At 37.8% G+C, this 18,059-nt stretch overlaps 1 protein-coding gene across 7 annotated transcripts in view; it reads right to left on the bottom strand.

Moving 5' to 3' along the window:
• The window catches only part of NRG3 (neuregulin 3), a 396,301-nt gene that overhangs the window by 69,938 nt on the left and 308,304 nt on the right, over positions 1-18,059 (bottom strand). The window lies entirely within an intron of this gene.

Below are 18,059 nucleotides of genomic sequence, written 5' to 3' on the forward strand. Positions count from 1 at the left end.
GTGTTCTCTTTCATTTCTCTTTCAGGGATCAAAACCTTGACTGAGAAATGAAAGGCTTTTATTACTGAGTTTTGCAGCTCGTTACAGTGGCCATGCCCCCACCCAATGTGATTGCACAACTGTGGTGTGTTCCATAACAGAAAACCCGACTTCAGGAAATAGCAGGCACATTGCCTATTTAGCCATTTGTTCTGATATGGAGCAATAATTTCAAGGAAATCAGAACAATCAAAACCTTTTTTTTTTTTTTTCTTTTTTTTCAGTCACATGGACTGAATTTACCATAATGAGATCAAACCACTTCAAGACCCCTTTTTTCACATGACTAGTGGTGGTAGTGAATCATGGTTTGATGCTGTTACAGAAAGAAGTTTTAGTGCAAAGTAGATTTCAATTTATATAAAGCCTTTATCTTTTTTAACTTGATAGGAAGTATGTTTAAGTTGACATGCAATTAAAGAATAACAAACTCTCCACCCTTCAGGGACAGGGCAAAGGCAAAAAATAGAGCTGACTCTTCAGAACTGGGTGTGTAAGGAGTAGCTTCAAATAAACTTAAATTGTGGAAGACCAAACTTTCTGAAAGGGTGCAAACCACAATTTTTGTCTATGCTAGTACTGACATTTTACTTTTGTATTATACGTATACAATGTTTATGTTAAATTAAAGCCATACATATATGAATTAGGGAAATATAACTTCACACAAATTTAAAGCCATACATCACGCATCTAATCAATATTTATGCATTCACATCCAAACAACCCTGTTGGCACAGGGATTTAATTCTTAGAAGAGCATGAGATTGGAAATATCAAAAGTGCATTTAATATAATATATTCACAGAGGTTGTATCTTGCTTTTTTCCTCAATTTTTCTGTATCTACAAAATCCACAAATATCTGTCTGCAATTCACACCTTGCGTCTTTCTGTAAACTAGATGAAGATGTAGCCACCAACTGCTTGCTTTAAAAAAAATTATAATGGAGATCAAAACACTGTAATCAGGTCTCCAAGGAGCTAAGGATATTCACACATGAAGATCAAGCTGTATCATCTTTTTAAGGCTATGTAGAAGAGCTGATAAAATTATCCTGACCAGGTATGCAGGTTCTCTAAATAGCAGAGCTTCCCATGCACGGCCTGCACTCTCCTGCATTCGGTTCACCAACAGGGTTAAAAGCTACTTGCTCAAAAAGAGCATACAAAATACACCCTTCCTTTAAAAACTGGAGGGTTCCTTAACAACATCTGGAAGGTTCAACTGAAGAGGGCGGAAATTTGTCAGGTTATTTATTTTAAATCTCTCACGTGCCTGGAAAGCAACTTCAGCAACCAGCATAGTATATATCGCTGATAAAGCTGATTTACAAAGATTATGATGAAAGGATGTCTAATGGGATAAACCCTTACAGTAAAATATCTAAGCTGCCAATTTGTATCACCAAGAACTGTTCTACAAGCTCTGCAAGCAGACACCTGGAAACAGAAAACACCGCATTAATAATCCCTGCGGATTTGGTGCACTGCGCCATTCAGAGCGCATAGGCGCTTGCACAGCCCTCTTCCCCTGCATGACGGAAATGGAGCCCAGGCTTGGGAGCCAACCTCTGCAGTCACCTGCAGGTTTGGGGAAGAGCCACCACGCCCAGAGTCATGACCAGGAGATCACCCAGGAGGCGTATCTGGGGATTATGGGCGTCCCACTGACTGAAGTGAAAAACACCCAGTGACAGTAGCATCCTGTTTAAAACACACTTTCCAGACCACTGGATAATGCGCAAGTGCTGTCCAAATGTATCTATAAATCCATATTTTTGCTTGGTTTTGGTTTTAAACTGCAAAGAGACTGTAATACAACTCTTCACTTTCTTCCCCCCTGTTCCCTAGTTTAAGTATGTCACGACTTCATTTTAAAACAAGAAAGATGCTCTGATCCCACACACAGCAATGGGATGGCAGCACTACTTTGGCTTAAGGACTTCAGAAGGAAGAAGAATAAATAAAAGAAATAACCTCTTAAGAATCTGAATGTACACACAGCCTTCCATCCCCTTTTCTCTCTCTGCAGAAATTCAGCTGTACTCACAAGTTAACAAACACCTAACTTCAAAACTTAATTCCTTAATATAAACATGGCTCCTACACACAGAGTTGAGGATGCAAAGTAATGAAAGGCAAAAGAAGAAATATCAGCAGTCATTAAAGTAACTGCTCCCATTGTTTGGCTCTTAGAGTAACATTTGTATCATTCTATGATGTTTCCTCCACTAGACAGAGAAAAAGCAAAAACAAAAATCCAGCATGACAACCCCAAACCCACATCTTTGCATAGAGAAAAACATAAAAACAAGAAAAAACAACAACAACAACAAAAAGCAAAACCAAAAACAGAAAAGGAGAGAAAATGACTGCTGCCACCTCTCCCCTTATCTGAATCCTTGTCTGAGTTGTCTCCTTTGAAAGGCCACCTCCAAAAACTAAACCCACTTTCTCAGAAGGCAGAATCGGGTGCTAACTCTCTGGGAATAAAGCCTTTATTCCACAGACAGGCGCCACCTCCAGCAGAGAAGTGACAGGGCTCTGGCAGGGGTAGGAGGGCCCTGAAAGCGCCCCGCTAGAAGTGCAGCATGGTGAACACCCAGCGCACCCCTCCCCTGCACCCAGCAGTGGCTGGGACAGGAGGCGTGGGGAGCAGGTTATGGGCATTGGCCGGCTGCCCTTGGCTGCTCTCACTCACCCTGTTCTGGTGAACATAAATAAATGCTTTCACAAGGGCCATCCTTCTCCGAATCGTGCTTTTCCTCTCTTGTTGATGGCAAGACCTTCCAGCAGGTATTTGTGAGAGACGTGCACACTGTAGGGCAACGGGGGCAGAAAGCAAGCTGTGGTGCTGGCCAAAGGCTGAACCAAGCACAAAACCATGGAAATACTGCCCCCTGATATGCCCCCGTGTAATAAAGGGCTGCTATATTCCTACTCAGTCATAACGTGTACATGATAAACTGCATCCAGAACGCTTCCACAGGGACAGAGTGCGGAGTGTCAAGTAATTCGCCATCAGGCAATGCAGTTCCTTCAAGGACTCAGTTCAACAAAAATGTATATGAGAGCTATTAATGTGCTGAAGCGTGGGCGCTGCTCCACAAGATAGGGTCATTAACCAAATAATGTGACTGTATTTTATTTTTGTTATTGTGATTTCTTTTCTTTCTGGTATTGTTATGTTCTGAGGAAATAATATATTACTAAGACAGGAAGACTATTCACTTTTGTATTTAATTTTATGAATATTTCTGTATTTTGTTGTTGATGTGGGAAAAATACTGTGCCTTATGGTCCTTGTATTATGTGAATTTGTTGCTAATATTGAAGGCATTTTAATTTATACTTTATGAATACATACACACCTGGGAATACTTGATAACAAGCACAAGAGAAGATAAACTTGCACCTGCTAATGGATAAATTTACTAGTGCTTCACATGCAACTTGCAGCCTTGGGTCTGGATTATGGTTTGCTGGGGCCTTTTTCTTACTCGTATTAACATTGAGTTTTTTCCCAGTTCAAGACAGGTTTCATTATTCCGGGTGCATTCTAACACACACTATGAATAGAAATATAAATATCCCTGCTTCGTATAAGAAAAATATTCATTATTAAAATATTCACCATATACCACTTCAGACATTTAAATCTGTTCTAAATATAGGTTGACTTTGGCATGAAGGAGACAGCTTTACAATATCTGTGCAAAGTATTTTCCCCTGTAAATGAAATTTATTGTTTCCAATAAACTCATAAGATTTGCTAAATTGTCCTTGGTAGTTTATGTCTTGAATAAAAAATGCAACACTGTAATATGCTGCAAACTACCTTGGGACAGCTCAAGTGTTCTGAACAGATTTGGTCGATGGGAATAAGACAAAGTTTAAGACCAACCAAACTTTGTCTGAAATAGGAAAACAACAACAACAAAATCCAACCAGCCAACCAACCAACAAGCAAACCTTTTCATTAAAAAAGGAGCTAGCTGAGGATACTACCTAAACACTGAAACTAAACATACTCTATCCATTATGTTTTACACTGTTTGACAATACACAGTTTTCAGCCTGGTCATGTATTTAGTGAAGATAAAAGCATAACTGGTTAGATACACATATGAAAGCATATTATTTTTGAAATCCAAACCACTGCCTCACTTCAGCATGCGAGCCCACAGCTTTATAGGACAAGCTCTGTCTCTGCTCAGCAGGGAGGACAGACAACCTTCTCTGGATGTTAGATCAAAAAAAGGAGTTCTCAGACTTAACAAATGAGCCAAATGCTCTCAGAAGCTTTTTTCAGGCTCAAAAACAAAAAGCACCAGCATGTCAAATGTGAGTTATTAGAAAGCACAAGACATTTTGTTGTTTGTTTTAGAGATTTGGTTCTACAACTAATTTGCACAGAGATACTCTTCACAATATTTAGGGGGGAATGATTGGGACGATTCAAGGGAATCAATCAAATAAACAAAATGAAGATAATTCAACTACTGTTTTTTTCAAACCGTCTTCATTGAAAGACATTATACAAATCTTACTCTGCAGGACATGTAAAAATGGATCAAACTAAATTCTGAGACGGACTTGTAGCAAACTCATACCTGGTCCGTCCATTTATCCTCTCCAAAAAAGAGGGCTGTCAAATTTTTTGTTGATGTGAACTTCTCTGGCAAAAGGTGTATTCACTACATGCTAGATGGGGTGACAGTAAATTTACAGAATATATCGGTAATTTGTCCTGCCCACGTTGACAGTAATGAAAATCATACATCCCTTATACATCCCTTAACGGACTGGGTCATTTTTAGTGAAATTTTAAAGCACAGAAATCATAATTTAAAAACAGAAGCCATCAAGCTATATAAAGCTTCAAAATCTGCTGTATTCTTGGTGTAAACAATGATAAAAGATTCATATTCTGAATTGAATATGATAGGGTATAGAAAGGGTTAATTTTATCTTAAAGCAAATTAAAATCCTCAGTCCACAAAACTCAACGCTGAGACAACATCTAGAAGTTAATCATTCTATCCATTTCTTTTTGGTTAAAACAAAACAAAACAAAAACAAACAGGAAAAAACAAAAATTAGACTTGCTTTGAATATTTGTGTGGCTATATAGAAGTTAGCATAGCCTCCAGATAGAACCCCATACCCACCATCAATTCTATAACAAAGGTGCATTTGAAAAAGACACAGCAAGACCTGTTCTTATATAAATAGCACACAGTACTGAATAATGGAGTAAACCATTGAGTTTCTTTCTGTTTGAATGACAAACACTCCTGGCTGTGTTTTACTCCACCAAAGTGGAAAGACTGTTTCTAACTTCTGAAAATAAACACTAGCAATACTTGCATCTTCCCAGGTTCAAGACACGTTAGAATTCTGAACTACGTACCTCTCCTGCAGCATGGAGGCTCGCAGCAGATTATCTTGCCTGTTCTGTCATTTTAAAGATCTTAAATTATTATCTCCACAGCTAACAGACCGTTATTTCTCTTTGATGCATAACACTGGATTTTGATGAACAAATTTACTTTCATCAAATAATGTAGACAATCTGCAGATATCCAGTCTTGTAAATCAGTACAGATTTTAACCCTAGATTAGACATTTATATATATATATATATTTATATATATATATTTACTGTGGCTATAAATTCACTAGAACCAGAAAGCATGTCTTTAATTTTAAATTTATGGATTGAAATTACTCCATCAAACTTAGAAAATGCCTGAAGCATATCTTTAAGAATTTTAGCAGGTCTAGGACAAAATATTGAGTGTTAAGTGTCAGCCAAATACTGCAATCCTTCATTTTTCTCTGAATGAGCTACTGTATTCACCAAGAGAAGAGAGAGCAAGTAAATGCCAGATACTGCTACTGCACACATATTATTCAGATATATATTTACTAATTTAGTTAACACTCAGAAACAAACAAACAAACAGAACACACATAAGGACTCTAACAGTCCAGATTATGTGTGGACACACTATGTTTTGTCTCTTGTCAATCAACTCTAAGATACTTTCTAATCTAATTTGCGAACAATTTAATGCTCTTTCAGTTAAAATTAGTTACTGCATCAAATGAAAATGAAGCTGTCTGTATATGGTGACTCATGGTGAAGAGGTTATTTACAAAGCTTCCTCTAAATATATGCTGAAAATGATAAGTAAATGTCACCACTCTGTGATCAATCTCCCCACAATCTAATGAGACTGCAGTAAACATCGAACAATGTATTGTGGTTACTTGGTTACTGATAGGAGTAGCAACTGCTATAAGCAATGATTCTGCTAGGTGTTCCTACAGTAAATAAATAGAAATATTTCCTGATATTCTGAGAGATAAAAAGATTAGCAAAAAATCTGTATTAGCATAAAAATTGGGGAAAAAAAAAAAAAAGGCAAATCCTCTTTTCTGTTCCAATTCATTACTGAAGCCGATCTCTGGTTCCTTTTTTATTTTTTTTTTTCCCTCCTCATTTGGCTCCAGACATCACACTTCTTTTACACTACCATCTACAAGTACAGCCTCACATACAAGGATCTCTCTTCTGTGCTAAGTACACAAAGAGAAAACACCAAAGCAGCTATTTGACCTACTTCTGAAATTCTGAAGTATTTTCTTGGGCTTCTGCAGCAACTTTCTCTGGCAATGACTACACTCATCCCACAGTCACAATTGCCTAGTAGATGATTATAGCACTGTAACAACCGAGGAACCATCAGGAGAATTAGGCTACAGAGCAATACAGTCTCCCATCCTTCTCTGTGTCATTAACGTAACAGTTCCTGCAGAGCTGAGACTTTCACTGCATAAAATCCTTGTCTGTATCTTCTCACTGCTCAAGGTTTGCACAGTGGCATCTGCAGGTGGGCTTGCCTTTATACACAGGAATGTTGGTGAGTGGTATTATTCTATTAATCTAAACTGAGCTTTTCCAAGATGCTTGAAGTAATTAGACACTTCCACTGCATTTCAATAGCAATTGGCATGGTTAGTCACGCAGAGTCCTTTGAAAATGCCAACCTCTACATTGCTAAAACTGCTCCTTTCCATCTATGTCATGACAAGCTCTCATAAAGCTCCTTAGGAGAAGGGAATCATATTTTTGTCAACACAAACAACAGAAAAAGTGCTACAAACCATATTCCAAAAGCAAATATAGCACTTTCAAAACATATGGTCTGGAAAGTTTTTTGAACCATGTATGAACTAGGTTATTTGTCTTGTCACAGACTTAAAAGATTTCACTTGACTGCAGCGTGTGGGGTGGGGTGGGTGGGGGGGGTCCTCTTCTGGTTAAACAATTACACAAAACGTCTATTAGGGTGGAATAAGTCTACGAGGTTCTTAGAAATTACTATAGGGATTTTTGCACTATTATTTCCAAATGGGTATTTGACAATATGGGTCTGTAAAATATAACCAGCCTCACAGAAACATTAAAGGAATTGCTAATAGCTCCCTCTTCTTATAAACATATGACATTTAATAAACATTTCTCATGCTAAATGTTACTTTATTCCTTCCACAGATCATTAAGCTGTCCTTCACTTGCCTGCTACAGAAAAATGTTCAAATGCAATCGTGTTTACTGCTCTCTAAAGGCACGGAAATTTTGTAAGTTTTTGTCAATTCCTTAAAACCTAATTACTTTCTTCAACTTCAGGACAAGAAATGTACATCAATTTGTGGAAAAATATAGCTTTATTCCCTAATGCACTAAGTAATTTGGTTCTACTGCAGTCAAAAAAAAAAGCCCCTGAACTACTAACATCAGCAGAGTACGTGTATTTACACCAAGACTTTTTACAATATTGACTGAATTATACATCTCTATTCTAATGACAATAAAGTTTCCATATTTATTTATATCTATATTTAGCTGTCTACATATCTGGTCTGATTTTTGCATTGAAGTATGCAGGAAACTCAAAGGTAAGGGATTCTTAGACCTTTTTAGAAAGATGTTGTTTTTTATTTACCTTGATCCAGGAAGCTACGTTTCTTTAGTCATTCAATATTGACAATGGTAACCATATTTGTTGTACAAAGAAGACACTTTCTTATATTATTTTATTTTAAAGAATGCAGAATGTACCATGAGAATTATTTAAATTTACTCTGATTACTCCAAGTAAGCATAAGTCTCACACACTATGTAAGTAGCTACCTTACACAGCAGCTGTACTTAACCTAATTTCCAGTACTTCTGTGTTTCAAGTTTGGATGAGGATAAGACATATTGGCTTTAATCAAAATTCTCCTTGTGGCAGGAAATTGTGGCATTTCCTGTACCGTGGGCTTGCTGGTTTCCCTTGTCTCCTATGTGTCTCTCAACCCATTCTTCCTTTATTAACACCAAGATCTCCCTTGTTCCTCCAAATCTCACTGAGAGGCTCCTTTCTCTGGGGAACCAGGCACCAAAGTCCCCTCACACCATGGATATGGCTCCAGCGGAACAATCCATGTGCATAACAGGTTGCATTAAAATAGGTTGTATTCACCTATGTAAGCCTCCTTTGTTTTGTGAGGAAAAAAAAGAAACGCTTTTTTTTTTATTATTTTTTTTTTTAAGAAAAATCACAGGGCTATAAACCTGGAAGCTTTAAAGACCTTATAGCAGTGAACTTTATCATAAAAGTTACCATTTGTCCAATGTCTCTTATGATTCAGTGGAAGAAATACCAAATGTCACTTCACAAAAATACTGCTATTACTGCACAACTCTGCCATGGCTGTACAAAAGTGGTGTGTACAGCAAGGCAACAACTGCAAATCTAGGCACATTTCTTCAATTTTTTCAGTGTTAACACCCCCCCCTTCCCCCCCATTCATTTTACAAGACAACTAATAGTTTCTTAAAAACAAACAAACAAAAAAAAACACTGCTGCATGATCGGCTGGCTGTCACGGTGTGCAAAACACACACATACATAACATTGCTTTTACTACATTTATGCTGTATGTGGTGTTAAATCTTAAAAAGCTCAATGTCCACAGATAAGTAAGGGGTTTGACAGAAACTTCAGGGGTCTATTTTTTGGTATGTTTTATTTACCTGGTAATTTCTATTGAAAAACTTGGTGATTCCACCAAATGATTTGTGCAGCTACATTTTGTCTGAAACTGGTGAGCAAACACAGACACTTAAGGGGATTATTGTACAATATGGTGTTTTCAGATTCAGGGATAGGCTCCCTGAATGACAGGCACAGCTCTATACTACAGTCTGAGTGCTCTCTGAAATCACCTAAGAAGTGCCTTCCCCATGCCCCATCCTCTGAGGCTGTTGCCAACAGCCCTCATGGAAGCAGGCTGGTAGTTACCAGCCTGTTTGTGGTATCAAAGCACCAACAGCAGCTGGGAACAGAAGAGCTGTATTTTCCTCTAAGTTAAAACCCTTTCTTGACATCTGTAAATAATTTGTTCGAGGTAATCAATACTAAGCCAGCCATGCTGGAGAAGCACACTACAGTTGGACAGCAGGTCTGCAGCGAATGGAGAGCTGTCTGAATGTCAGGAGTTTTAAAGTGAGATGAGTTGTTTGTAGACATGTAAAATTACAGAGTTATGTTATCAACGCACCAAGGAAATGTGTCTCTTACCTGGAGCTGTAACTGTTCAAATAATGCCAGGTCATTTTTTGGTGTGTGTTGGCATATGCACCCGCACACCATCCTGACCACGTGTGCTTAAGAACCCACAAGACCTTTAATACAAAACAGTGAAACAACTCATCCACTTACCTTGCAGTTCGGTGTAGTGCACGCAAATGGAATAGAGGCTTTTTCCATGCCTAAGCTGCCTACTTTATGGAAAGTTTATGGAAACAGATTCTATTGAGAAATCTATTCTGTTTATTAACTAATAATGGAAACAAACACATAGCAGAAAAATGGATGGCAGAAAGCAACCATCAGATCTTCTTCACAGTCTGAGCATCTTGTGGAAGTCAGTTTAACTACTACACGAAAGGTTAATTCTGGATACATGATGTGAATTTATGGTGTCTAATATCTAGATAACAATCCCAAAAACACTGTCATTGTTCCTGTGATTACTGTAGGCCTTCAAGTTCTCTACTGCTATAAATTGTGTACTGGTATGTGATAAGGGAGTCCACCATATGGAGGCAGTTTGAAGTACCTTTTCAGAGTTTTGTATTTTGTTTCACTGCTACTATATGGAGAATTCAAATATTTTTAAAAATATTGCTAAGTGAGGGATTAGAGTTCTTTTTGACTGCATTATGTATAACAAATGCTGTCTAAAAACGTTAATGTTTGGGATGGATAATATTGCTCATACTAGAGGTTGGAAGCAGACCTGGAGCTATGATAAAAAGGATTCTTAACTGAGATCAACAGAAATAACAGGAAAAAAACAACAGCATATTGGAACAATAGCATATCACGTGCACACAACCTGGAATTATCTACAGCAAGAGCAGCAAAATTACAGCTGCTGTTTGCCCTCACCTGAGTATGGTGACACACTGCAATTAATTGTTATGAATGTTATGTGAGGATAGCGCCAAAAGGCCACACGTATGGAAATATTTTACTCATTGAAAGCAATCACTCTGCCAGAGCCATTCAGACAAATTAATTTGTTAGGCACAGATCAGGTCTAAGTGGAAGCACGCAGAAGCGTACCCAGGTGTTGACGACTGCAGCACTGGCAGCTTGCATCTTGCCCTCAAAGCAGCTCACAAATTACTGCAGCACCCCACACAGACCAATGTATCAGAAAAATATAGAAAGGAAGAGAATTTTTTCTGTGACCTTCATAAACATAAATTGTGACTTAAAAGCCAGGCAAAGACATTTAGATGTTTGGATGAATGCGGAGCCTTTTTTTTTTTTTTTTTTTTAAAGAGGCTTCACAGAAAAAGGCATCAGAAAGCCAGCAAGAACAATGGAAAAAGCCACTATGCCCTGCCCTTGGTGAGATGCCTCAGCAAAGCTTGTACTTGGGATGATCAGAAGTGCACTTATTTTCTTTTTTCTTGTTTCTTCTCCATAATACAAACATCCAGGGTCCTCAAAGAGCCTAATAGTTCCCAACACACCTCACAGTACATTCCCCCCATCAAAGGTTTTTTGAATTACTGTTTCATGTCAGGGTTAAGATATAAATTTATTGTACATTCAGTTAGATGATAACAATATCACAGAACTCAGTGTTTCCATTACATGACCTTTCTATTAGGGCATAGATCATTTTGACAAACAAAAAAGGGGTGAAAGGAAGATGTGGGTTCTTTTCTAGTACAAACTGGGAATGTCAGTCAATAAACGAGCTCTGTAGGATGGTCTGGAATATCAAAAGAAAATTAAGTTTTTACAAAAAATTATTACCTGCTTACTTTGTTTTGTCAAACTGTTCAAATCAGTAAGGCTTTGCTCAGAGAAAAGCTGTAAGATCATGTCAAAACTTTCTGATTCTCTGTGGGACATTCAATTTCATGAATTATCAATGTGCAGAGGGGACTTTGCCTTTCCCTTTCTCCTCTCCAGCTCTGCACCTTCCTTCAAAAACCTGAGCAACTCACAAGCCCTGCAATGCTGCTCAGCCAGCCAGCTGGTAACCCACTGCTGGGCAGCTACAGCTCAGCATGTGCCCACCTAGTACCACCAGAATTTGACAGGAGAGTGGACAATAGCTGATGCTTAGAGAGCACAGATAAATATCCAGGCAGGATTAAAACACATCGACTCTTTGTGTACTTTCTAAAGCATTTCTCTAAGTATCACCTTACATTTACACATTCAAGTAGTTAGCACAAGGAATACCTGCCTATACTTACTGCAGAACTGAAGAATGGCCAAGCTTGAATACCAAGGTCTAGGAATAGCTTGTGGTGTTGCAGCTGGATCTACCACTGAGTTGCTGTTATTGCTTGTGCTGGTTAGATCAGGATAGCTTTCAGACACCTAGATTTGCTGTGTGATAGCCACTTTGCTGAGACAACTACCCCTTTCTTTGGCAATCAGTTGCATTAACAGAAAGCTAGCAGGGCACTAAATGCTGTTGTCTCCATCCTCACACGTGGAACACTTCTGCTAAAGTCTAGCAACCACTGCAGTAAAAAGGTGGTGAATCTGAGGCACTTCTGGATGCAGTTAGTTATTAAACTATGTATCTGATGACATTTAAATAAACAATTCACTTGTGCCATTACGTTATTATGGTCACCAGCTGAGATCTTAAGCATCTCTTAGGTTCCAAGCGGCAGAACCTGATTTTTCTAATATGTAGGAATTTTCTTTCGATTTTCAGTCTAAATTTATTCTGCACCAATTTAAACCCATTCATTCTTGTGCCAACATATCTTTCAGTTTCAATCATTCTCATCTTTCCCTTATATTTATCCACTTGACGTATTTATAGACCCAACGATCTCTCTGACATATTTCCCAGGCCCATCATTCTATACAGCTGTAATTTCCAGACAGACACTGGAACATCTATCAATTAATGCACTGCATCAGCCATATATTCACTCAAACAATGGTGTTCAAATATTTCTTTTTTAAAAAACTGAACAATTACTGCCACTACTGTCACTTCCCACATGAAAGACCCACATCCCTGTAAGACACTGCATGTAAAAAGAGCAAAAACATACCATGTGCCTACTGGTGCTGTAATAATAACCAGAAACAAACAAACAAACAAACAACAACATAAAACAAACAAACAAACAAACACAATAATCCAGAATCCAGAAGAATAAAAGATGTAAAAAGCTCTGACTAGCACCTTTGAGTCAGACTCTTCCGGGGAGAGGAGAGCTGACACTGCATGTCCAATCTTATCCCCAAAATGCAAGTTAAGGACTGCACTGGCTGGAATGGTGCTCACTCTGTTACTGGTCCAGCAGTGAGAAAACTGTCATAATGAATCAGAAGATTTTCCTTAAATCCCAGCTGCCTAGGAAGACTGTGGTTCCACTAGCAGGATTTTATCTAGAATTATTAAATGGAAATAATATTTTTACTAGAGGAAACGTGTTCCAGACTTGCAGATGAAATAAATCAAAACAATTTAAGAAGATCTAACTCTTTTATCATAGCTAAATTTTGTACTGAGGAACAATTTTCGGAATAAATATCTTTTGGTTTTAGAGTGGAATGTAAAATTCAAGACAGAGGTCTTAAGACTCCATCACTAAAAGCAACTATTACCAAATCATGTTGTGATAATTACAGGTTATGCACACGTTTTGGGCATATACAATCACACAATAAGTGCAGTCATGCACGGTGCTTTTCTCTACATTTTGAGTAGGTTCTACGCACCACTGCATAAGACCAAAATAATATTGATACACTTTATTTCTTCTATTTATTATTGTTGGTAATTCTGGTCAGACTGTTAGGACAACATACAGTTGCAATTTTGATGTCTTGTTGACATCTCTTCCCTGCTCAGTATGCCATTTAAGCAAGTTCAAGTACATGTAGAGTAATTATATATGAAATGTTAAACAATTGCCTACCAATTGCCATACGTGAAGAAGAAATACTTGTTGAAGAATTAATGCAAGTGGAAGTCTGCAGCAACATTACTTTTGGAAAGTATTTTCAATCAGCAGTTGAGTTATATATTAAGCATTAATATAAGTGTCTGGAGACAGACATATTCCAAATGCTGTAAAAAAAAATAAAAATAAAAGCACACAGCCCTAGTCTGCCTGGGTTGATTGAAGTCACTGTCACTGTGATGGAAGCTCATTAGTTGCTCTGCAATTACACGTTTCCATTTTCTTACAGTCCATTAGCCTGACTTTAACAAAATTAAGCACACTCCAGGGCAAAATAACCATGCAAAACAAAAGAAACCACTTATACTGTTCATAAACATTTTCCTAAGAAATTGCAATTTTGAGGATAAATGTTTCTCTCTTGAGCAAACTGGAGACCATTCATCCCAGCTCTCTTTGTTGGATGACCACAGAATGGAGGTGTTCTGTGTCTATGAAACATGGTCACCAAAACCACATTGTGTTGATACCTCCACTTATCACGACTTTTTAACATTATCATCCTTTAAGCATTCCAGAGGATCACAGAATATATCAGTATTGAATGGTATAAGAAAGACCTTTTCATTTGCTTCATCTGTCATTTGAAGGCAGGAAAAACTTTGTTTTGGATATGCTCTTCCACATTTTACCAGTAAATTTATGTTTTGTAAATTGGTATCAAAGATTTCTTCTCTCTCTCTCTCCTTTTTTTTTTTTTTCCTCCCCAAAAAAGGTCTTTCCACACATTAATTGGGGTGCAGGACATACCAAGAGGTCATAACATTTCAACCATTTTGATGGGTTTTTCTAGGCTTTCAAGATGACCAAGCACACCATCACTGAGAAACCGAGCTTGGGCTGCAGGTATTACAGCAGCAGCAGCTCTGAAATACAGTGGAAGACCCCAGGTGCTGCAGCACAGACCCATCATTTTGAGACTTCCATTACGTGCATGAGAAACCAATTTTAAAGAGTTCTAACTCCAGTCCATTTATATTTGTCCTCTTTGTAATAATTTTTGCTGACACAACTAATACGTTTGATTTGAGGCCTCTGTCTATATGTTGTGATTTAACCCAAGGTAATGATGGCGTTCTTCATGGGCCACTAAACACCCTGAAGCACATGTGGTCTGGCCAGGTTATTTATATGACTACCTATAGATTACGTAACCTAAATGATGAAAATGAGAAGTGCCAGCATTCCCTGTGCTTAAGAAATCAGCTGACAGCCCATAAAATGATTCCACCTGGAAATCATTTTTAATTCCAATTATTACAGTGCTTTGTAAAGAATTCATACAGCAAATTTCAGAGTGAGAAACAGATTGTTCTGGCTCTGTTCTCTCTCAGTGCTCCCTCCCTTCCACCTCCTACGACTTGAGTATAAAAATTCGCAGAACCGGATTTCCTGCATTTTTACATTTTCTAGAGAGAGAAATGTGGCAGCGGTATTTTAAAGGTCTGCAAAGTTCATTTGTTGCAAAACGCTGTCAAGATGCTCTGCTCTGCCATGGAACCATTCCTTTGCAGAATCAAAGAACAAAATTAAGCCACAAACGTGCTAAACAAAAACAGATACTGCACCTTATGCCACAGTCCCGCTTCTACTCAAAGTATCTGATTACAAAAAGTCAGGAAAAGCAGAAGGCACTCACAAAAAGCAGCAGGACATCCTAGTACAAGCAGATTAGGTTCACCTCACTTGTGCCGGTCACTCACTTTCACCTAGTGTTTAATATAGTTGAAAAAGATTCTCTTGTAATTGCGATAGGTAAAATCTTAGTGGTATTTTAGATTGCAGGTTATTGTTAAATTGTGTATTTTAGTGCATTTTTATCTTAGAAAAAGAGGCTGGCTGCTTGTATTTTTTCTGAAGTTATGCTATGAAGAAATGTAATTTGACTTTTAATAGAACTGTTAAGGACCCATTTTCTCCAGTTTACTATATAGATTTGTATGCTCCATACAAAAACATTGTGTGTTTAATCGGAACAGACAGCATGACAGCATAATTTTATACAACTGTTTACAATTATTACAATGGCAACTTCCACAGAGCTTGGTGATTTTTCAAGAGCATTTGCAAGCATAAAGTATGCATTAAAAAAATAGTAATTTGCTACAGCTGTGCAAAGTGGATTAGGGAAATCTATCAGCAGCAACAGATATGTAGAAATTGGAGATATTTGGCCCATCTGAGCACAACTTGGTGACTTTATTTAACCTATCCATTAACAGCAACAACAAAAAGTATTCTATTTTAGCTTGAGTTGATGGTACATAAGAAGAGACAGACTTACAGGTTAGGACAGCATTCTGGTTGCTCTTCACTAAGAAGAGACCAAGACCAATTAGCCAGAACCAAAGAGCTCTGTCCAAACCACAGGAAAGCACGCTGTGCTCATGAAGTTTTGGCAAGTTATGCAATGGCAAGAAGCAGTAAGGAGCAGACCAAGAGAGAAATGGGATAGGCAGAGAAACAAGAATAGTATGGGCCTAAGATAAAAACATGGGAAAGGCACTTCTCTGTGAAAGACTGGGTAGCTTTAGTGCTGGAACTATGAAAAAAATTTTGCTTGACGCATCCTGTTCAGACAACAGAATTTACTCATTCTTTTGCAAGCCTAACTGTATCAAACATATCAGAGTATTAGCAACTTGTCTTTCTCACTGCTAATTTCACAGGATCATCAGTTCTGGTCAAAACTAGTGCTATTATTATATGCAAACATATATACTTGCATATATATGTATACATGCATACTCTGTATGCATATTTTAGCAGATGATTCAGAATGGAGACTTACATGGAAGGTTAAAAGAATAAGCAAATTTATTTTCTTAAGAACATGTTGAACACAGATACTTGAAGAAGCACGGTGAACATAAGGGCAATAAGAGAACAGAACATTTAGACTTAATGAGACAATAATGAAAAAAGCTCATTAGGGAAGTTTAAGGCACCAGTAGAGAAGTTTATGGAAAACAGCAACCCAGTTCTTTTCCTGAAGTGATTTTATGGTGATCTAAGTTATTTGGTTTCGTTATGCAATACATTTATTCTTTATTTACTTCTGGAGATATTCTCATGACCCAAGAGATCCTTTTTGACCCTGAACTTTGTTGTTAGATTTGTCACACACTCAGAACAGATTAATGCAATAGGAACAGGGAAGAAAACTGGGCTGCAACTAATGCATGTAAATTATGCTGAAAAGAGAGCCCAGGAGAGTTACTGGGTTGAAGATGGACAAAATTGCTTTTCTTCTTTAGGGAAAGGAGCAGGCAGAGCACTATTTATGCAAGCAGGTGGATTAATTGGCTTTTGCTGAGCTCTATGCTGCTGCAGCTAAACTGCTTCCCAAACCTGACCTAATTCATTTAGAATTTGCTTGGGTATTTCCTCATTGAACCATGTGAGAAGCATAGTATGCAGTGTGCTGCAGAAATAATCTTGAAAAGTCGCACAGCCCCATACCAAATAAAAAGATTCCTCATGAGCAAATTAAAACGTCATAAAACATTGTTGCAGCACTTTTTTTTTTTTTTTTCTTGATTTGGTGCAACATCTTACAATTCAGCTGTAAAACTTCTGAAAACTTGTCACTCCATGTACCACATGGGAAAGGTTTTTGAGATCTGAGCTGTGTTACATTTGCAAGAGATACACTCAGGAACAGTCACAAAGTACATATTAAACTTAGGGACAGACTAGAGAAATTCAGCATAGTTGCTGAGGGCAGCTGTCTCTCCACAGCCCTGCACGCGTCTGTAAAGACTCCCAGGTAACAAACAAGCCCTCTTGTGGCAACCACATTTTGCAAAGGGAATCAGATAATGAATAGCTGCCATCTCACTTAATAGTTACCTTCCTATCACTGATCAGCTATGCAGTACAATCTCTGTTTGGAGGAGGGAAGGAGGGAAGGAGGACTTCCTGAACCCTAAAATTGCAAGCAAGGATTTTCTTCAACCATGTATATACTCCCAGGTGTTTCAAAGGCATTATGGAGTTAATTTTTACAGAGCCTAAGTTTCATTTCAAAAATTAATTTAAGACATACAGGAGCTTAAATATTATTAACTTTCTAAAGGTGCTGAATTTCTGCTAATAATTTTGCACTTACTGCCTTTTTCCTTCTGAGTAAGAGATTTGTATTCTTACACAGCAGGTGCATTGTTTTACATTCAGATAGCAGTGCAGCTGCTAGTACCTAAGGCTTGAGAGATTTATGGAGAATAACAGGAGCGAACAATAAACAAGCACATTTGGATGTATACCAAACAGAATCTGTATCAGTCAATCAAACTGCTGGACAACCGATACAAGTTTAGAGATAAATGTAAAACAAAATAAAATTCTCCAGTCAGCCAGGTTGCTTCTTCAATAAATACGTTACACATCTCATAGTCCCAGAGTGACATGGATAATGTATTACTTTCCTCTTTGAC

This window comes from Anas acuta, chromosome 7 (assembly GCF_963932015.1).
Source record: "Anas acuta chromosome 7, bAnaAcu1.1, whole genome shotgun sequence".
Taxonomy (NCBI): Eukaryota; Metazoa; Chordata; class Aves; order Anseriformes; family Anatidae; genus Anas; species Anas acuta.